Source organism: Phasianus colchicus, chromosome 2 (genome assembly GCF_987193195.1).
Source record: "Phasianus colchicus chromosome 2, bPhaCol1.hap1.1, whole genome shotgun sequence".
Lineage (NCBI taxonomy): Eukaryota > Metazoa > Chordata > Aves > Galliformes > Phasianidae > Phasianus > Phasianus colchicus.
The window spans coordinates 42,373,123-42,396,289 of record NC_143437.1 but is presented as its reverse complement, the minus strand read 5'-3'; the positions used below and the strand labels follow the sequence as shown (position 1 = coordinate 42,396,289).

At 41.8% G+C, this 23,167-nt stretch overlaps 1 long non-coding RNA gene across 1 annotated transcript; it reads right to left on the bottom strand.

Annotated features, from left to right (window-relative positions):
- Window positions 1-842: 842 nt before the first annotated feature.
- Window positions 843-15,769, bottom strand: LOC149918982 (uncharacterized). Its single transcript, XR_016464286.1, has 3 exons — window positions 15,536-15,769; window positions 4,122-4,606; window positions 843-888 (listed from the first exon to the last, which is right to left on the bottom strand). It is a non-coding gene; the product is annotated as an uncharacterized LOC149918982 (long non-coding RNA).
- Window positions 15,770-23,167: the final 7,398 nt, after the last annotated feature.

The following is a 23,167-nucleotide window of genomic DNA, read 5'->3' as shown; positions in this document are numbered from 1 at the left end:
GTAAAAGGAGCTTTTCAGGGGTGGGGAAGCTTCATGTGTTCAAAGGAGGCAATTTAGACAAACATCTTTACAACCTCCCTTCAGTCCTAAGATTTTCAGCCTCCTTCACTTTTTGAAATAAGGAAATACAGAGCCATCTTCAACACATTCTTTGCTTACTGTCTCAGACCAACAGCATTACCATCTGCTGACACCTCTGGTCAGCAGCAACCTGTTATGTAGTCAAGTTTTGCCCTTGGCTGACCAGAAGAGTCAAAGCTTATTTTCTTCTCAACTGCTTTGTAGCTCCCTATCACCTTCCATCGCTTCTATTTAGCATTTGAGCCCTGAGGCAAGGACAATATTTTTCTACAGTTGTTCTTAGAAAAATAGTACAGTGCCACACTAATGCAAATAGTGAAACTTGCATGAAATGATTAGATTAGCCATGCTGTTGATGAAGAGCAATCCAGTGGACATACAGGAATCAAAGTTTAATAACATGTAAAGCTAATCAGTCAGGCACAATTCATTACACAGAAACAGTGTTATGATGGTGGTTACTCTTCCTGAGGCCATTACAAAATCTCCCCCTTAGGAAAGGCACTGGCCTGGAAAAGTTGTGTTCTTCCTGGGAAAGGTGGCAGAAGAACAACATCTAAAACAATCTTCCCTAGCTTCCAGTTGGCCAATTCTATTTTTTTTTTCTTTAAAGACAAAAAAAGAAAAACCACCACATAGTACTTGCTTCTTCAAGGCTAGAAGCATATGGAAAGAAAGCTCCTCAGACATTCTATTTCTATAAAGGCAAAAGGTGATAATATAATCATTCACTATGCGTGAAACACAGATACACAGACTTGCCTCTTTCACAGTTTCTTCATCCAGGGTAGCTTCTTCCACCACAGGCTAGGGAACAGAAAAGAAAATGTTCCATGTGAATATACATTCTTAGGAAAGATACAGCTCTAAGCCATACTTTAGTGCAAAGCAGTGGATTTACATTTAGACAGTTACATCATTCCAAATTAATACTACCACTACAGGCACACGCAACTATTCACATTTAATGCAGGTAATATAAGCTTTGAATCCAGGAATATAACCTTCCTCTCATAGATTTGTGTTAAATACTCCAGAAGTAATGCCTCCTACTTTTTTTCATGGAAACTACAATAGATACAAAGAGCACAATGACACTATTTGATAGAGCAAATTCTCAGCAACAAAGCAGTTTTTCCACCACAGTCACCATTAGCTACAAATTTTTGCCAATAACAAGCCTGCATGCCACATTTATCTCAAATCTGTACCAGCAGAGGTGACCCATTGTCACCCAGAACAGAAATGCAGCACCCACCACCTCACTCTGCTGATACGCACTGTTTGATCTCCATAAATGTTGAGCAAGTGTTGATGAATGTCAATGGGTGCTATTTTCTCTGCATGGAAGAATTTAATGTCACACTTTTGCTTTATCTGCACTTCCACGTCAGACACCATTTTGCCAGACTGCACTTCTGCTGCCATCTGTCACACAGCAACAAAAAGTAATGGGATATTGGTTTAGCCTCTGCTTCTGTACTACCAACACCCACCTCTGATGTCATAAATCAACATAATAATAAAATAAGAGGCATTACTTTCAGAGCAGCCCTCATATAAGCTACGATAAAGCCATGTACGATTTGCTGAGTATCTACGTGACTTATTCAGTTGTTCACAACTTAACATACGTGTAAAAATGTATATTACTTTGAGCATACAGAAGAAAGCAAGAGCACACTGGTACTAAGATGGCCAATGAACAGTTGAAACTGGGTTTGTCAGAGAAGTGATGAAAGAATGAAAGAAGGATATTCATGAATATTGTAAATTTGAAGCCCAGAACAGTAACTCTTGCTAAGAAGAGAGAACATATGTACACTTAAGGTCATGTTTTCTAAACACAACTTCCACATCAATATTAACATTTTAATGAGTGCTCAGCTCTAGTCTAAGCCAACAGAACGAAGCTGAAAGCTTAAGCAAGTATCCCATCCTCCAGAAGATCCATGCCCAAGGCCATAACTTACTCTCCATCCATCAATAAATCTGCCTAAGCACAAAGAAAATTCAGAGCCAGTAAATATCCTGTGTTATTGCTCTCTTATCAGGAAGTTAATGACCTTCTGAGCCAACAGTTGAAGGCAGCAGGATTTTGTCCTTCCTTCCCTTGCACAATAATAAAACAGATTATGTCCTCAATGCACTCTCACTTATGATGCGATCGATTTACTATAAATGCTATCATTAATATCTGCAAGTCATTCACCTGAGTCATGCACAAGAACTCTTAAACACATCTATTTTTAAAGGCTTTTTGGCTTTGAGGGAGAGAAGCAGCAGCATACCCATATTGCCTAAGAAAGAGGAGCCGTCTCCCTCCTTGTCGACTAACTGTGAAAGGCTTACACAAAAAAAAGAACAACTTGCAGACAGCCACAAAAACACATTATCCCACACAGCCTCAGAGCCTATGACAGCTCCCAAGACGCAGTTCAGCCACAAGCGTTAAGGCTGCAACAGCCCATTATGGAGCCAATGGCATCACTGATGGAAACTATGATGCTTTTCATGGACAAGAGCCTGCAGGGTACCAAATTAATTTTGTGTACCTTAACTAGATTTGAGCAAATGGTACTGCAGGAATTCTTCCCACAGCAAAACCTAAAGGCTGTAAGATCTCCTGTCTATTTAATGCATTTAAAAGACAACAATAAATCAAGGAGATTAAGTGATGCTTTATCTGTTATTCTTATGTAAGCAGTAGAGTGTTGTCCATAACTTTCTGATATTTTTGTAAGTGAAATCTTATCAAGAAGAATTATCCCACATCGTTTATAACTATGGTACTTTTTAGAGCAAGAAATGGTTAAAAAACAAGCAAACAAAACTCAAAACCATCCATGTGATTAACTATCTGTGTAAAGTGTCAACTCCATTGGTAAGGAGACCCACACAGTTTTGTTGCTTTGACTGGACGAAGGGCCTAAATGCTTCTCCAGTAACAAGGGGAGAAAATAAGGATGTTGTCATCTCAAGTAGCAGTAACCGGGCCTTAGTGCAAAGCTGAGAGCTTCACCTGTGGTCAGAGGTTGTTTTTGCCCCAGGGGTTGTTGCACAAAAGGACATCTGAGCAATGGCTGAGTGTCTCCTGCCAGGGGCAGAAAGACACTGAGCACACACACTGAACAGAGGCAAATATCACAGTAAGTGGAAAGGTAAATTTGGTTTGAATAAGAATAGCAGCATTTATGTGAAGTCCAGTAGAAAAACTGTTCATTGATTATAGGGATAGAAGCCTCCTCATTGGGAAGGTGACTGAGCAAGGTGCTAGCTGACTACCTGAAATCAGAAGCAATGTGCAGACACTCAGACCCAGCCTGCATTAGCACACAGGGCTTCTTACACAGCCTGGAGCAGGAGGCAGCACTCAGCACTGAATGCAAACCTCTTTGACTCTAAACTAGTTATGAACCTCAAGGCTCCTGCATGAGCAGCGCCAGGATAACAACACATGGTAGCAACGCTCCCGCTGTGCTTCTCAGGTAGTTAAACCCACGCTTTGTAGAAAACCCTTCCCAGAGTTCTGGGGCTCCTCCTCCGAGGCATTCAGCATTCCCACAGCATCTGTTTGAGCTACGCTGCCCTCCACATCCCCGCCAAAATCCATCTCAGAACCACAGTAGCAAAAGCCAGGAAGCCTCAGAAGTACACAGCAAACACAGCATTCACACAAGTGCTACTCCTCTATTTACATCACCTGGTCAAACAGCCAAACACACTGTTTTTTCCTCGCACTACTTCGCAGCCCCAGAAATACTCATCCAGATTCCACGGTGCCCATCACATCACTCAAAGATGATGCCCTTCCTTGACATAGGTCCCAAAACTCAGGAGACGAAGCCGCTGCAATCCCAGCTGACAGTACCTGGGGCACAAGCAGCAGGCGGCTGTCCCAGCCCTACGGCACCAGCCGAGCTCCCTCCCGCCCCGGCGCGGTGCTGTGCCCGGCACTCTGCCCCCGCACCTCGGGGCGCTTCCCTCCGCCGTCGCCTCCGGCCGTGGGGCAACAGGTGCGGAGCCCGCGGGCTGCTCACCTCCGTCTCCATGGGCTCCACTTCGATCCCTTTCCATAGCTCCAGCAGGTGGGCGATCGGCATGCCGCCGGGAGATGCTTCGCAGGGAGAGAGGAGAAACGAAATACAACTCAGAAAGCGGCGGCCGCCGAGAGCAGAGGGAGGAGCGGAGGCACCGGAGCGGGACCCAGCGCGGGACCCTCCGCCCGCTCTGCAAGATGGCTCCGCGCCGCCCAGCCCGGAGCTGCGAAAGGGGCGACGCCGCTCCGCTCCCCACCCGAGCCGCTCCCGCACCGCGGCCAAAGTTGCGGCCGAGGCTGCGCTGCGCCGCTGCTATAGCAACGGTACCGCCGGGACTGCGCCGTCCCGCTGTGCCCTCCGCCGGGTGAGACCGCGGGGCAGGAGAGGAAAGCGGGAATTAAGGAGCGATATAGTCTTGGCGGTGATATAGCGATTAGGGAGCTAACGGGAGAGCCGGAGTTCAGCGATCTGGGTGTTGTTCCGGTCTGGAAAAAAAAAAAATCATAAAGCAAGCGATCATTAAAGTAAATGCTGTACTCCCTCAATACGCTGCTTAGGAAGGTGAAGCCTGTTCCCTCCCCCAGATCTGGCAGCTCGTCCCAACTACACTACAGCAGAAACCACGAGCTTGCCAGCCGCAGGGACCGGGGCTTAAGCGGGTATGATTTGGATTCCAGTCAAGCTGAGGCTAACATAGGTGCATCACCTCCTTCTGACAACTTTGTCATCATGTTCCCAAAAGCATAACCGGTAAACAAGTTGCTACTCAAAGAACCATCTCAGAACAAATAGTCAACGTGCGAAGTGCATTTTTCTTCTGTTCTGTGCTCAAAAAGTCACAGATTACCTCCAGAGCAGAAGTGATTACCTAATTCAGAGCAAACATTAAAGACCAACAACCACCACACAAAGGAACACGGAAGCAGCAGCATCCCACCCTGGGCTCTGACCCACATTCCCGCAGCTCTGCTCAGCAACAAGAAGCCACCCTGAGAAGCACCACACGGGTCTATAGGGGAGAGACAATAGCTCGTTGACAACAGAAGGTACATCGGCTGGGGCCACAAGCAGAGCTGTGCATTCAGTCACTGCTGCCAGAGCTCAGCTCTCCAATTCTATGGTGGAGCATGAGCATAGATCAAGCGCAACCCACTCAGAGCACAAAGCTCACTGGCTTTGGGGCACAAAGTATGGGCATGACAAGCCGAGAGCAACAGCAAAGCAGCTGTGGTAGTAAGGAGCTGAGACATGCCCAGGTAGTCCTGGGTAAGGGAGATGAAGAGAACAGGACGGCCATCATTGCATCTCTATCTGGGTTCTTCAACAGGTGCAGGCATATCTAATATGTTTACCTCTTCTACAGAAGATTGATGCAACTCTTGAGACATGCAGTTTAATGTTTAAATATTTAACTTAACTGACTAAATTTGGTTATAATGACTTTTTTTTTTAGATGAAAGTATTTAATATTCATTTGTGTGAAGTAGAAAGAAAGGGAAAATTGGATGAGGTCTTGTTACACCTTTTGCAAACACACTATGTTTCAAGTGCAACACATGTACACCAGAGTAGCCACTGAACTCTTTCAGCACTGCAAGATAAATTGGACCTCAATCATCCAGCCTAAGAAGAAAATAAGGAATCTTTCAACCTCTTCTATGGAGGAAAAAAAAAAAAAAAGAAAGTGAAACAATGCATCTCACTCTGTTTCACTGCATTTTTGTCACCACAGTAATCCCACTGAAGTCCACGGAATGTTTTTGCTGAGAAGTTTTGGACCTTCGCAGATAAGGTTACCATTCCTCTAGATGAAGAGAGCATTTTACTAGAACCTTCATCCACAGAGAAAAACACCTTGACATACCTCCAAGCTTAAAATTCCTGAGTATTTGGCAAATGAAGCTCACCAATATTTGATGTAGTCAAGAATTTGAAACAAAGGTTAATCATGGCATGCTAAAAGTAATCATGTCACTGCAGAATGATGAGTGGCATTTAACTGACAGCCAAGACTGATGTTATTTTCTATGAATAGAGCAGCAAAGAAAAGCCCATGCTTCCCTCCCCAGGTCCCTGTGATCCACTTACAGAGATATCAGATGCAAAAGGGAACAAGTTTCACAGAATTGGGAATTTTTGCCTTCCAGAAATATCACACTATGGATGGGATCAGTAGGTGAATGGCATACATGGAACATCACTGGGGCAGAAGACATACAAGCAAGCAAATAGGAGTACAGTTTATCTTTAAGGACACCCAAACCTGATCAGAGCAAGAAGTCATGACAAGTAAGAGTTACAGGTTTTTAAAGTATTTTTCTCCCCAAGGAGAAATTACTTAACCACAGTCACAGTTTAGCAGCAGAATTAATAATTGAAAGTATGATAAGTAGGTCAAGAATTACACAAAGATTGGTTTAACTTATTCTTGAATATGAAAGCATTTGATCTCCTTTGTAACAAAGCACTGAACAACTTAGATGGTGATTTTTATTCTATTCTTATCCATCTCTTGAATACTGGCTCACGGCTGCTGCCAGCTGCAGTGCAGGGGATACCCCATGGTGTTACAGTGATTTTTTGCACTAGCAGAAGGGACACAGATGCACAGAACAGAAGATTATTTCTAGAGACCATTATCTATAAACTATATCAACACACTGGACACAAATACTTTACATTTTCACAAAGTGCTGGAGGTATGAAGTACTGTTTTCCATTTGATACAGAAAACAGAAGAGAAGCAGAGAAATAATGAGGGCTGCCCTGAAAGTAATGCCTTCTATTTCATTATGCTGGCTCACGATGCCAAAGGTGGATGTTGCTGGTACAGCAGCAGAGCTTAAGCCTTCCTAAGACAGTGGATCACCTTCACTCATGCAGAATATTTTCATTTTCTTACACAAGCATAGCATGCAGACTCTTTGCTGATGAAAATGCATAGATAATAGGGGTGACTATATTGACAAATAGTAACCTGTAGCTGAGAATTTGCTCTGATGTACTTTCCATGGAACTTATCTGGAAGCACTACTTTAAAATCAACCTACATACTTCACATTAGTAACTTAACACACTTCCAGGCTTGTGTAACCCCATTCATTTTTACTCATAACTTGAGTTTGCTAGCCTGGCTAAAAAGACCATGTGAACATAAAAAATGGCTGAAACACATACTGATGAGGTATCAGAAGACAGTGGAAATCTTTCCTTATTTAAGGACATTCCCAAGATCCCCATCTGCATTTAAATACCTCTTCCTGCGGCCTCAGTGTAACTGTCATTAGTTACAAGGCAGGCAACATTGACACTAGCAGCCTCTGTCCAACTTCTACACCAGGTCAGTGACCAATTGAAGCCTCCTTCACTGAACACAGCCCTCTGCATCAGAGTGGACACTTCCCAGTCTGCTCAACCCCAATACCAGCAGAGCTTCAGCTCCAGTAGCAGTGCCTCTCAGGTGTACAACGGCTACAGGGATTAATTTCTTAGAGGATGAACTCTTACAAGCACCAGCACCCAGTAAAGGTCAGTTCTCTGAAGTGTTAATCTTCTTGTACCAGGAGGATTTAACCAGCAAAAAGACAGACTGCCAGGGGCAAAGAAAAGTAGTCCCTGTCACCTTCAGATGCTTCATTGGAGATCCCACAACCATTTGACTGCACCACCCATCTCATGCTATCTTAGGCAGCCTAAGTTCTAGGAATTCTCCTAGAAATCCCACATCCTCTACAAGAAACCTAAAGGTTGATCATTAGAGTAACCTCTAAAACAACCAGACCATACAATGAACCATGCTCTCAGATTCTCTGAGAGGATGCCTAGGACTTACAATACTTAATTCCTTTCTATCAGCAACTCCTCCTGCAATCACTTCAGGTTCATGTTTCTGAGGCACAAAGACTTTCTCTGGTCCTTTCTAGTGATTCCTGCTGTATGCTGCAGGAACACTTGAGGCAGGAAAACCTTCACCCTGCAACAAATATACACTGATTCAAAACAAGAAATCAAATTCTAGTTCACTTATTCTGTACAATATTTGTACCTATGTGTTGTGTACACAGGCACAGATTTGGGTGCAGCACTAGAACAGCACTTTGGAATACATCAGCTAATAGTAATCACTTGGTATGAACTGGAGGAACAGAGGACTGAGGGAGAAACATCAATGAAGGTTGCACTGCAGCCACCCCACAGTGCAGACAAGAAGAATCACAACAGCAAGTGCAGATGTCCAAGCATATCCAAGTCACTGCAGTAAGCTAGCACTGCCCAGTGCCCACCGCAACTGTATACATCACAGCCTTTCCAGTTCACCATGGAATGAGTGTAAAAAAAAGACTATAGCCTTGTATTAGCCTCAGTTTCATAGAATTTTTCATAGAATTCTTAAGACTGGAAAACACCTCTAAAATCATAGAGTTCAATCACCAAGCCATCCCCAATAACTTCATCCCTCAATGCCACACCTTCACATTTCTTGAACACAGGGACAGCGACTCCACCACTTCTCTAGGCAGCCTGTGTCACTGTGACCACACTTGTGGAAAACATATTTTTCATAACAACTAATCACAATTAGTCATTATGACATGAATGGTAAATGAAAAAAAGACTGCACAATAAGTTTCTTATAATCACCACTGTTCACATCCAAGTCTGTATTAGATGAAGTTCAGTGTCAAAATGCTAGAAGTCAGTGAATATAGTGCAGTTTAATAACTGCACAGGAGCTATGCATCACCACGGTGGAGCAGAGTCTCAGCTGCCTGTGCCTTTTTTGTTTTTATGCCAAAGTCATCAAAATCCAGTCATGCTGACTGAAAGCAGGCAAACAAACAAGATCCCCCACACTACTGTTTTTTCCCCGAGAGCAGATGTTGAAATGCTTTAAGCTCATTACTAAAACAAGATGACTGCATTTCCTCAGCAAAAGCTGCCTCTGTTCATGCTTCAGCATTAACTACCTCATGTTCAGTAGATATTCACCATCACTTGAGCAGAATATCAGGAGAAGCACAAAACAGTACTTACACACATCTAAACAAGCACAGGGGAAACGTTGTTTACTCCAACATAAGGGATGCCCTTAGTGCTAATAAAATAATCTGCTATTTAATTGTGAATTAGATGCCCAATCATTCCTCAGAAGCACAAAAACAACTTGAAGCAGATAAAATAGGGCATTCAGCGTGAAAGCAGTGTGCATCTGTTGCCTGCAAATCTCAGAGCTGAATATTTGCAAATTAAAATCATGTTCACTGTATCTCCTGAAATATGAAATGCTGAATTCTAGAGAGCTAGAGAGCAGTTATACTTAATTGCTGACCTTTGCAATGCTCTGGCTTGCCCATCTGTACTTAATAAGAAGGTCTAGACTGAACAGCAAGAACAATGCTGAAGGAGCAACAGTAATCAAACTCCATCTCCAAGCAGAATGGAGATGTAGGAGCTGTAAAGTGTCATGACAGGGGGTCAGCCAAGGCCACTTTCAGCTGCACCATCTTCTCTTGCACTGTCACCTCAGAGAGCTGAGCTGCCAACCAAAGGACACTCTTACCTGCTGCCACCTGCATTTAATATGAAATTAATGGACCCCTGTGGTAAAGATGACTGAAAGTTTCCAAAAGTCAGCAAGTAATCTCTCAAGCAGCAAGCCTTCACACAAGCTTCTGGAATACACCCCACTGAAATTGTACCCACAGGGAAAAACACCAGTTCAACAAGTTCATAGAATCCTAAGAGTTGGAAGAGACCTTTGAAGGTGGTCTAGTCCAACTCCACTGCAATGAACAGGGATACCTACAGCTACATTAGATTGTTCACAGCCCTATCCAGCCTGACCTTCAACATCTCTGAGGACAGGGCATCTACTGCGTCTCTGGGCAACTGTGCCAGTGCCTCATCATCCTTACTTTAAAAAAAAACAAACCACATTTCCTTATAGTCAACCTAAATCTCACCTCCTTTATTTGAAACCATTTCTCCTTGTTCTGTCTTAACAGATCCTGCTAAAAAAAAAAAAAATCTGCCTCCTTTTCTATAGACCCCATTTGGATACTGACAGGTCACTATCAGGTCTCCCCAAAGCCTTCTCTTCTCCAGTATGAACAGCCTCAGCTCTTTCAGCCTGAGTTCAAAACAAGTTAATTGTAGAGAACGTTTTCCTGCTGTAAAAGACTATAGTAAGTTCTGCCATTTCATGTTTTCAGGTTGCAAGCACAGAGGAGACCATTTCACTCCAAACATATTGCATGACTCCTTGAGGAGCAGCTCAAAAGACAGCAGGGCAGAGCCTCAACAGACATGCTGCCGTGTGCAGTATCTGGCTGAGCAAAGGGTCTCCTGCTTTCAGCTGGGGTAGGGCAGCTGACACTAGCAGCTCAAGCCAGGCTGGAGCATGATTTCTCAGCAGTTTCAGCAGTTCAAACAATTGCTGCAGTCAACGTAAGGAGATAGAAAGGGAAGAGGAGAGGGTTCCCTGCCCTCAGCCTGAGGTCAGGGAACTTGTTTGGAGTCCCCTTTAGGAACCAGCCTTCATCTGCTGAATTCTACTCGAAGTAGCAGGAACTGCTTTGCTACAACAGTCAGGCCACACAGAAGGGAAGCTGAAACACTATCTAAATTGTAAGGAAACAAGTCTGCATCCCATCACTGTAGTAGAAGATCAACTGCACTAAACCCAGGGTGTGATCATCTCCCCAGCTCCAGTGCACATGGAGGGAGTCGAGCCCAAAAGGTAAATTCAAGTTTTGGTTTGTGGGAATACAAGAAAGACTATTCAGAGCAGCAGCTGTGGAGCAAGATAAGCAGCATGAGATAGCAGTGCTGAGAACCAAGGACATCTCCAGAAGCAGAGAAAAGCAAAGTCAAATGGCCATGTGATGATGATCCTGATTGGAGAAAGAGAGCATGGCTAGAAATAACTCACGGCTCCAATTGGATGAGTGCCTGCAGGCACAGTTAAGGAGCATTTGTGGAATGTTTTGTTGATATGTAAAGGCAAGTGGGGAAGTTAGAAGAAAACTTGTGAATCTGTAAGGGATGTTAGAGCCTGAAATAAACAATTTGGATCATTCACATCCAAGTCCATGCCTCAGACATTGTGTTGGTTTACCTTCACTGGCAGAGCAGCCTGCACTCACATAGCTCACCATTAGTATCCATCACTGCATTCAGAAGTTGTACTCCTGAAGCAAATCAAGATGCTTTTCTTCTGCTCAGGTATGTTGACACTTTGCCCATTTCAGATACAGAGCCATAGAGAGTAACTTAATTCTGAGGACAAAATGCTTTGGAACAAATGCTTCCCATACAAGCTTGGAATTCCAAGAAAAAGAAGAAACAGTCCTTCCTCCCTCCCCTCCCCCATCTTCCTGGAATCAACATCTAAAGGCTTACACTACAGAAAGAAGATTAAGTAGCCTATGAGGTACCCTGAAAACAGAAGGTAAGGCTGCCTAGATATACGTGTAACAAAGTATCTGGAAAGCACAAGCAACACTTCAACATAAAGTCAGCAAGAGTAATGCTTAAGTAACATAAGATTACACACCAAGCAACAGAAATCCGAATGCTGATCTACCCGGTGACTGTGACACAGGCATTTTACTGAAACAGCATCAAGATAAAACAGTACTCATAGATTAAGGTGCTCCTAAAAGAATATTCAATTCCAATTAACATGAGGGAAAGCAAAGCACCAGGCAAGCGGTGTCACATATGTTGCCAAGTGACATTAAATAGAGTACTCTAAATTCACCAGCTGCCTATTTCCCCATCAGCATGCCTGTCCAAGCAGACAAAGAAACGCTTTCAACGTATAACAGAAGCATAAGCTTTTCAGCAGCTGCAAAGTAGAGAAAAAAAACAGCCAAACTATTTGTGCAGAACCTACTTGCATTCGACTCAGGATGTAGCACCCCACAGAGGTGAGGAGCAGGGCATTGGAAAGGTTTGCTCCCAAATTGCTACTAACTCATGCAAGCTGCTCTGCTCTCAAGTGGCAAATCATGATTTTGCCCACACAGAAGAATAAATGCAGCACTGATGGGAACCGTTGTGGATGGCTTGACTGCACAGGTTCCTCACTGAGGGATCTATCTACAGACAGAATGCAGACATCTGTCCAAAGAAAACAGCAACAGGCCACTGCCATCACAGTGCTTTTACCATATCAAGTATCATTAGCTTGGAAGGAAGCCACCGCCTCTCAGTCAAATAGAAGCAATGAGGAACACAGAAAGCATACAAATAAAAAAGTCAAGAGCTCTCAGCCCCCAAGAATTACATGCAGTCTGATTTCAGCCCCTTTCACCAGTTCACACTTCTATGTTTTCAATGATGATCTTAGCTGGAAAATAAGAAAGCATCTGAGGGAGTTTTCCCAACCTCCTGCAGTCTTTTCTATTAATTTTAATGAACACTGCAGGTGATAAGCATCTGATTCTGGGAGGGGAAAAAGAAAACAGCCAGCTAGTCAGAACTGCTATTTTTAAGCAAATTTCTTCAGTGTTTTGAAGTTTAAATATGCAAAAGATAAGTGACAATTTTTTTTCTTTTAAATTGTGTCATGCTACATATTTTGATTACATTTTCTAGTGAAAGCCACCGTTATTTTTCCAGAGAAGGCATAAGATGAGGTACAGCTTTGAATATCTTTAGATATTCTTGAGTTTACTCAAGAAATGAAATACATTATGGGTGATAACTGACAGTTTAAGACTGTGTATATCTGTGTATAGTCCAGTGTATATCTGCCATCAACACAATTTCATGAACAATCACCCTGATCAATACAATAATACAGAAGTGACAGCAGGAGCAGGACGCTGGGGACAACAAGCTGTAGGTTGGACTTCATCCTGTCACACTGTGACAGCAAAAGGGGAACCAGACAAGATGGTACAGCTGGGCACCATCCCCACATCATTCACACTTTGGTTTGCCAGGGAAAGGAAAGAAGACCTACTAAGCAGCTCAATGGACTGGTCAGAACCACATTGCTCAAGGGATGAAACCACTTGTTTCTTGCATTGCCCTTTAACAAGAGATATCCACTGCAATATAGCTGACTCCTTCCAAAATAAACATTACAGGTCACACAAGTATCCCCAGTGGCAAAACTAACAAGAAGAGTTACATATCTAAACTCAAAGTCCTTCCTCTTCTCGGGACAGTGGCACAAAAAACCAACCATGCCACACAAGCCAATCTCCATCCTTACAGATGAGTGTAAAATATTAGTACCAACAACTTACAGTGATGTACAGATGTATTTATTGAGAGGAAAATAATGTAGTAGAAAGAAATCCCAGCTAGCAAAACAGTCTGAAAACCTGAGTTACTTATTTTCTGTGTTTTTTCTGTATCTGCCATCTTGTTATCTGGAGAGATTAAAGAGTTCCAGTAGGATTTATAAGTTTGTTCCAACATTCATCTGGTTTCTTGACATTCAGTAAAATTAAGTCTATAACAGAATTTCTTCTTTGGCTTATGTCTGATGTCCCCTTCTACATTATGATTTCTATGTTCTGCTTCATGAATTATTGTGTTATTTACTAGTTAGCTTTTGCATTTCTCACAAATTACAAAGCATAGTTTCTTAAGCAATGCATGAAAGGCAAAGCCTGCTGAAGATGATCAGTATGAAAGTACCAATCAATAACAAGCTTACTTGTATTAGAAAATAAATATAGTTGTTCTGCAAGTAATTATTGCAAATAACCTTTAAAGCAGCCTTCCAGAAAACTTCAAGGGTTCCTACACAGGCAACCAAATGAACCTGACCACTGTTCAGCCAAAAACTTAGCCAAATGATACAAGAATGAGACTGCTGAGGATTTAAGATAGCAATTCCATAGCAGTATAAAAATGAAAGGAACATGGGGCTACAGCAGTCAAAGACAAACCAAAGGTCTAGGTTCTGACAGTACAAACAAGGACAATTTCCTTATTGGAGTTGCTGAAACAGACACACAGAGTGTTTTACAGACTCTTAGCTAGTCTTAACCACAAGACCTGCAATTTACTTGTCAAGGCTAAGTAATGTTGTATAGACCAAGGTAACTGCAGAAAGAATAAGAACAAAAGGTTCACATTTTGCTGGCTCACACAGACACTTGATCAATTCAAATCTCAAACAATTAGTAGAAGTCTTTCACAGCATTTTGATTTATCTTCTACAAGCAGATAAACACCACAAGGTTTATTTCTTTCCCCAGCTTTATTTAACACATCTACACTCACATTCCTTCTCTACCAGGTTTAGCATTTTCCCCTCCTGAGCTTATATAAAGCCCTCAGGTGGGTCATCAGGATTTAAATAACTCCTACACCAAATGATTGTCTTCAGCTGATTTTTGAGGCTAAAGCTGGGAACTGGCCCTACACATCCAGGGCCAGTCCAGCTAACCTGAACTGCCTATAAGAATGCTTTCATAGGGCTGACAGGAGTACTGTGCATATCACAAAGATAACTCCACATTTAATTGACTTCTGTTCTGCTCCAGCAGAGCTGACCCCTCCACTCACAGTCCTTGATCCAAGCAGGCTCCAACTTCACTTCTCTCTAGGCTCACAAAGCTGAGCTGGCAATTTTAAGGGACATCAAATGGATCTGCTTTCACCTTCCTGTTCCCAAGTGGTTTTCAGATATGGGTTGCTTGATTCCTCTTTTAACAAGCTGACCTTCCCAAAGCTGTGGAGAATATTGCTGTGAGATGTTTCACTATAAGATGTGTTCAATTTCTCTCATCCTTCCCAACAGGAAGGATTTATAGGTTCCCTAGGGAAAGACGTCAAGTTCAGTGAAGAAGAACTTGGTTCTAAACTATTTTCAATACAGAGTCACATCCCCTATATAAATTTTAAAAAAAGTAAAAAGAAAAAAGCTCTGGAAGACAGGAAAAATAACTTCAGCCTATGATAAAATAATCATGAAATGACTAGAGCTTCTGGATTAAATACTATTACATGCACAGTGCTTTCACTCAGCACCTTTTTATTCATACTTAATTCTTTTACATGAAAACATTTTCTAGGATGCAAACAAAGAGGGGTATATTACAAGACTTTGTTTTCTTCTTCAGAACCACAGATCTACTTCCAGTTCCTTGCTCTGGACATACATTAACACACACTGCTTACCTTTGAGCTGAATAGGGAGCTAAAGGATTCCTAATTCCTAAGTATTTTAGCTCCACAACCAGAACAAAATGTCATAATATATGGAAACTCTAGTGTTTGTGCCGCTTTTTTTACACATTGCATCTTTATGAAATATTTTTCATTATTCCAAGCATAGCAGTTGAACAGACCAATATGATAGCAAAGGCATTACAAAAAAAGCTGTGATGATAGAAGGACCAGCACAATAGAATAATGCTATAAATAAAGGGATGAAGATTACTCACCTGTGTCAGAAGATTCCAGGTTCATAGGGGAAACCTTTACCACAGAGAGATCTCCAGAAAGAGATCCTTCCTAGTGGCACTCAGCCATTAAATGAGGTTTAAGAGGGGTGGAGTCTGGCTCCTTCTGGTTACACAGATGAATTACCTTCACCTGTCCTCCCAGGGCTGACTGGGTCTTTTCCCCAGGTGCTCAATCAGTGGTTCAGGTTGTGACTCAACAGTTCCCATACACCAAGTCATCTTAAGCTTTTATTCATTAACTAAAGTATTTTCCCACTTCTATGCATATCAGGTATCACCCTGTCTTGTAGATCTGTAGACTGTAACACACCAAATCTGTCCCAATTTCAGTGTTTAATTTCCCTGAATAGCCTTCAGGCAGCAATATCACTCAACATACATACGTGGTAAAAATAATATTAGATCCTATCTACACTGGGCTGGCAAACAAGCTTTAAAACCCCATAAGACCATAGGATCAGAGTATGTTGTAACTAAAAAGTTATAAAACCATGTTAACTACAAAGACAAGAAATAATTCCAGTCATGTAAAGAAGGAACCCTGAATTCACTGTTCAACCTCAAACAATTGGATTTGGCATGACATAAGTGTCAATGTTCTGAGGTCTTGGTCAAGTTTTGCATGAACACAAACTTTCCTAGGATTTTCCTAGTAGCACAGGTGCAATGAAGGAAAATGATGCTTAGAGATCCTCAAAAGATTTGAAATTTAATAACCTCTCAGCCATCAGTATACATATGTAAGAGTATTATTAGTCCTCTCAAGAGAAAACGTAGCCTTTAACTACAAATTCGTATTGTTATGAAAGTCTTTTCTGGTAATTAAGTTTTGGCTTTAAAAGAAGAAAATGCTATTAGCACAATGAGAATCTCATGCTTTATTTCCTTCCTGTTGTACCAATGTTCTGCATCAACCATTGAAAAGGTGGGAAGCTTTGTGCTCTTGGAAAGATAATCACTAGCTCTTATGGATAACCTCCTAAATGTGATGGCCTTGTGATGAATACAAGTGGCCTCAGGGGTCACTTGTATGGTTTCAAAAATCTGAGTGAGTTTCACCTCTCATATTCAGGAGTGGGGAATAAAAACAAAGCTCTAGCAAGCTGGACTTGTGTAGTCAGCAAAGAATGGCAGCTTTGCAGCTGTACACAACTGATTCAGTTAATAACTTTTGACCACATATCAACAGGTCATGTACTTCCATTAAAGCAACCATGGAATTACACTGTTAGTTTGTGCAGTGTATCTCTAGTCCATTGACATAGAAGCAAACAATATTAGAGGAGTGAGAATTACTTTGCAGATGGCATAAACCTTATTATACTAAGAACGTTTCGTTCTGCTATAACTGCATTGATACAACAAAGGGTGAGATCTAGCCCTTTTCCAGACAAGGGCATAACCAATTTTTCATAAATTAATGTTCTTTCATTTCCCCAAAACTCCTGAAAAAGTATTCCACTTCATGTTCCATTTTTCTAACTTTAATGAGTGGAGATGGTTGCTTGGGATATGGAGGGAAGGAAATCTGGCAAGGATTGGGAATTAAAAGGAATACTTACAATCACTAGATATCTGGAAGCTACTTTGTTTTAGCTATCTTTCTATCTCTTCTCCTCCCACTCCCTCCTTTATGATTGTTATTTTGACAATTGACAGTCATATGTGAATGTTATTTTGCAGTGGTTTCCACAACAATCCCAGTATGCTTAATATTGAAATATATGTTCTTAGGCACGTTGTTCAGCAAAGATGATACACGTGGTTATCAAATATCTCTAATTTCTTGTCATCTGATTTTGGCACTATAATGATTTCTGAGCCCTGTGTCATCTATTGTGAATAGAGTTATATTTGCTTCAGCTACTTTAATTCTCAATTTCAGATTTTAAATTGTCCTTAAAACTTAGCCTTATCTTACTTTTTGTTCTTTTTCAATTTTTCTACTGAAAATCTTTCCACTGTCTAATGTCTGAAGTAACTGCTGACTTAAATGTTTTAGAAATAATTATACACCTGTCACTTCTACAGATCACCAGTAATAAGTCCTGTCTTTGAATCTTCATTCAGCTTAGTTAATTGGGGTTTGGAAAATATTAATGTTTTTATGTCAGGATGTTCTCACTTGAGCAATAACTGATGCAGTTTCTACTAAAACATACCAGCTTTGCCATAAGCAACAATAAAGCCTCACAATAGCCTGTTGAATTAAAAAAAAAAAAAGGTATTGTTTTAGCTGTGGAAATGGATACAGAAGGGCAGTGGAGCAGAGTGGGCTAAGTTGGGCTGAGTTAAATTCACAAAATAAGCACACTGCTATTACAAAGTTCTTCCATTCATTTACTTTTTTCTGAACTCAATAGGTCAAATGAGTCCTTGTTCATCTGATACCCATTCTCAAACCTCTAACACTCAAAGACTTAAAAGTGAAATATCCAGCAGGAAGAACTAGAGGCTGTAGCTTCTAGGTAGGATCTCAAGTTTTGGGAGATTCTGATACTTGACCTTATTCTGCTATTTTTAATTGATTTCTCTGTTACACAAACCAACCTTCTGTCAAATCTCTTACAATATCTTACAAGAGAACAGAGCAACTAAGGCTGCAATGTAGTTTTGACATGAGGTTCAAGTCACAGCTGTTTTCACTTCTAAGTATGAGTTGCAACAAGCTGCTTAATCCTTCAGTTTCTTCCCCTCTTCTGTTCAAACCAAAGTAAGAAGGCTAACATCAACTCAGCAAAAGCTCAGATCAGATGTACAAGTAGTCGCAAGGATTTCAGAGCTGAATTTTCATTTAGGTGATGCTTTTGTTCATCTACAGAATATAACATGGCCTACCACATTGCAATGCTCTTCTAAGTATCTTTGCTGCATCCTTATTTTTTCTGCAAAACTTTCTGTTCTTTTTCTTAAATACAAATTCCCATTGTCTTGGAGTAGCAACATCTCCAGTACTGTGTTCAGTTTTGGGCCCCTCACTACAAGAAAGATGTTGAAGCCCTGGAGCACGTTTAAAGAAAGGCAACAAAGCTGTGAGGGGTCTGGAGCACAGGCCTTACGAGGAGCGGCTGAGGGAACTGAGAGTATTTAGACTGGAGAAGAGGAAGCTCAGGGGAGACCTGAAAGCTAACTGAAAGGAGGTTGTGGTGAGCTGGGTGTTGGCCTCTTCTCCCATGTAACTAGTGATAGGACTAGAGGGATTGGCCTCAAGCTGTTTCAGGGAGACTGAGGATGGATATTAGGAAAAAAATCATTTTCTGAGTGGTCAGGCACTGGAACAGGCTACCTAGGAAGGTAGTGGAGTCACTGTCTCTGGAGGAGTTCAAGAAATGTTTAGACATGGTAAGAAAGGAAATGGTTTAGTGGGAAATACTGGTGGTAGGTAGATAGTTGTACTAGATGATTTTGGAGGTCTTTTCCAAGTCTAATTATTCTATGATTCCATGATCTCTTAATGAATACAAAACTGACTTTGAGATTCTAGGAGAAGGCCATGCCAAACTTTATCTTCACAAAAAGTAGGTGCAAAACACAGCCTTAGCATAAATACAAATAATGCCACATAACCTGGAAGAGAATCATGCTGTTACTGCAAACAGGAAGTTAAAACAGGAGCTTTACTGCAAGTCATTTGGAATACATTGGTTATTTATTAATTAGTAGAGTCTGACTGTGATTCTTTTAAACAATAAAACCATCTTTAATCAATAGGAACCCTGAATGCTGTGTCTGGAGCCCATAACTGCTGCTGTGCTGCAGAGAATTTCAGGGAAATAAATGCTCAGCAATTTTCTGAAAAGCAGCATCAATCTATGACTTTCTGTCTCTAAACCTACTCACGATACTATTTCATATTTCATTCTGAAATCCTTGGCTAAGTGGAAATAATTTTATTCCAATTCCTTGGCTACGATGTATTAGCATTACTCTGATATTTGTAATTGGCTTTTGGAAGCCTTATCACAGCTCATGCAACCTCATTTAAAAAAAAAAAAAAAAAAAAAAAAGAGGTAGGATAAATACAGTAAAAAACTTACAGAGATGGATGGATTTGAAATAACAAGAAACTGGAATCATAAAAATTGGAATGTGTGTATCTAACTAAACGTACCTTGTGTTCCTCATGTCATTGATCTTTAAATTACTGGAAAAATTTCCACATTAAGCAAACATGACCAACTAAGCATATCAAATATTCCTTTCTCTTGCTGCTTTTTTATTTCCTGGCCAGCGTACTAGAAGTCACTGGCTGCTGATTCAGTTCCTATTGCATTACGTAAAGTAAAGCTTCCTTTCATTCTGGTTATTACAGTAGCAAAAGCTTAAAATAGATTGCGAAGAAATAGTCAATAGGAGATACACTGCCACACTCACCACTTAATTTCACACTGACGCATGATGGTGTCGTACAGTCAGATTACCATAAAACATCGGGACTGGAAGAGATCTCATTAGAAGTTCTTTGTGAAGAAGGCAGTACTTTCACAGGATAACAAAGCTGCAGCTTTTTTTTTTTTTTTTTTTTCCCCAAAGTATCTGGTAAAATATTCTTTTGAGAAACTGTGATAAATACCGACAGTTCTTGTTCATGTTATTCTTCTCTGATTGACTCTAATGAGTCTCCATTTGTCTTGTAAACTGAATACTTAATCACTGTGTTCAGAATGACATCAAGTTATTACAGAGATCAGTATATTTAAAGCGAAAAGCTATTAAGTGGCTGATTTGCAATCCTGCAGGGACTTTAGAATCTGTATTAAATAATACATAATTTATATTTCAGGATTACGGAATTGGCTCCATCTGGCTCTCTGCAGTTTATAAAGCGAGCTGCCTCATTAAAGTTTCCAGCACTGACCACTGGTGGCTTCCAGCAGAATTCAGTCAGAGACACAAAATGCTCAAAAACGCTGCTTATCAAATTCTAGGAGGTGGCTGCAAAACTCACGTGATGAAGGGAGATGCGGGGAAATTCAGGCATGCAAAGTATCAGGTCTGATGTTGGGAAACTCTGTCTCACCTGATTTCCTCCAAAAGACTTAGGAAGGGAGAGACTTCTGCAACTCCACTGCCCCAAGGCAGCTTGACATGTCCCCAGTCACCCCTGGAAGGGGCCAGGTTTAGGGCTGATCTTCTATTGCTTGTACCAGGGTTTCAGTGGCACTGCAGAGACCAGATTCCCTCCAAAAGTTGAGGTATTTTTAAAAAACTTTAATGATATGTCCAGACCCATGGGTGATGAAATATTCCTCCGCATCTAATGAATGCATGGAAGTCTGCCTTCATTTCCATGGGGCTTAAAACTGCAACCAGATTTCAAGCTGCATTCTGCTTACACAGGAACAGCAGCAGAGCTGAGTAAGAAAACAGATACTATGATTTCCCTGTTTTCCCATCTGCCCAGACGGACAACACCAACTGTGCCATGTTTCTGTTTCAGTAATTAGATATCCCAGACTGTTAATTGAGGTTAACCATCTTTTAGATTAATTGGTTTTTTTTTAGACATTACTCTTGGTCAGATGCGAGTGTAGCAGCAAACCTGTTAATCAAACAAAAATGTCAAATAACAGGTGCCAAAGGGATTGGTGTGGAGCCACAGAATGGTTTGTGTTCATCATCTAGTGTCAATCCCCAATCCTTTATAATGAATAACAGATTAAAAGTTATCCATCAGTCTGTCTACCTTCCTCAGGTCCCTCAGTGATCCCTGAAGCCAGCATCTCTCAAAACAAAAGGGGAAAGTAAGAGAAGGAAAGGGTAAGTAAGAAAGGGAGAGGAGAAGAAAAATATTTTGCATGCATTTTGTCCATGAGAATTGACATTTTCTCTGCTGCAATATCTGAGACTTCATGAAAGGTTTGGCTATTTTCCGAGATCAAAGAGCATGGTTGGTCTTTCCCTGAGGATAACAAAGGGAATCTATGAGAAAACAAAATGAGGCTCTGGAGAGAGAGAGCTGTTTGTGTCTTAGAGCTATTTTACTATGCAATCATGCATTAGACCTCAGAAGTGACGGTGACAGACTGCTCACTGAAGGCCCTGCAAATTGTGCAAATGCAGTTTCTTAAGATATGTGGGGTCCGGAGGATACTTGGGGCAGGGCCAGCTGTGCCCTCCCTGCAGGACACCTGCACCGTCAGCCTGAACATCTGTGTGCCTGGGAGATGAGTGCTGTTCCTGCTTCACCTGTTAGTTCATCAGCCTCCTTCAAAAATACATGCCTCGGTCACCTGGTAAATACCTGAGAATCTCTCCATTGTTTTGAACATGAAAGCGTTAACAGCTGGCACTGAGAACTGACAGCACAAGAAGTCTGGACAGACAACTTCATGATCATAACTTAACCCATGGAATAGGGTAGGTGGACCTGTGGAAGGTCGATTGGGTGGAAGGGAAGCACTCGTGATGGGTCAGCTCTTCCTAACCCAGGAAGCCCTGTGCCTCTGCTGGAGTACATACAGCTCCCTCGCCTGCAGCAGGGACCTGGAGGGCGGGAGGCCTCTCCCCAGCACTGACAATGGTGAGTTTTGCTCAGCAGTGCTATGCAAAGCGGGTACCCACTGGGAAGCATCAGCTTTGTTTATGGAGGTGGTAATTATTACATGGTGACTGCTGTGCTTGTAGCTCTTGCTAATTTTGTTTGGGCTTCTCTTCTCTGATTTACATATAGAGCATAGGTTCCTAATGAACACAACGGGGTGAGTTACAGAAAATTCCGTGGTGAATAATCTGCCCTTCTCCAGCATCAGGTCTCACTGAGCCTGTATTTGTTAAAGAACTTGTTATCTCCAAAGCACAAGTAAACGAAACCCCTTCAGAAAAGCATTATTTATGTATATCAAGTCTGGGTGGCATAACATAATTGTATATAGCAAGGAATCCTTATCTTCCTCTGGAGGGAAGGCATGAAACAAGCCTCATCAAGGAAGCAGCCCGAGTAGCAAGGCAGCCCAAATTCAGGAAAAATATACTGTTCCTTACCACTGATTGCTCCATTACTGGGAAAGTGACTATCAAAGTCCTGACATTTTCCCCTGCATCATCAGTGCCATCATCAGGCAGCAATAACAATGTTAGTGGCGCCACTAACCTTCTGCAGCCTTCGCTTAATGGTGATCAGAGCCAGATCCAAGCAGAGCACAACCGCCTGAAGCACATCCACACCGGAGCTGAGTGTCCAAACACAAAAGGACATCTCTCTGAAAAGCTCCTGTCTCCACTGCCAAAGCCAGCAACTGCTTTGCTGCTGCAGACATTTGCGTTGTCCACATTTGTAGGGCCCACAGCCCTGTTGCTGTGGTGTGATGGGGGCCCCACTTTGTTCTGACAGGCAGCAAGGGCCAGCTGAGGCAGGAATCTGTGCTGGAGCAATAGAGAGAACAGGAGGTGTCCTTGGAAAGGGGACAGTTTGTGCTCTGACCTACACACCGTGGAATATTTAAACATTGTGCATAAGATAGATGGACAACTGGTAGAAAAAAGCTAACTCCCTTTGTGGAGCTGACTAGTGTTTTAAAGCACTGAGACTGCACAAACAACTTCCCTGTTGAGATTTAGTTAATTTAATGATGCAGAAAAAAATAAAACCCTCATCTTCCACAGGACGTG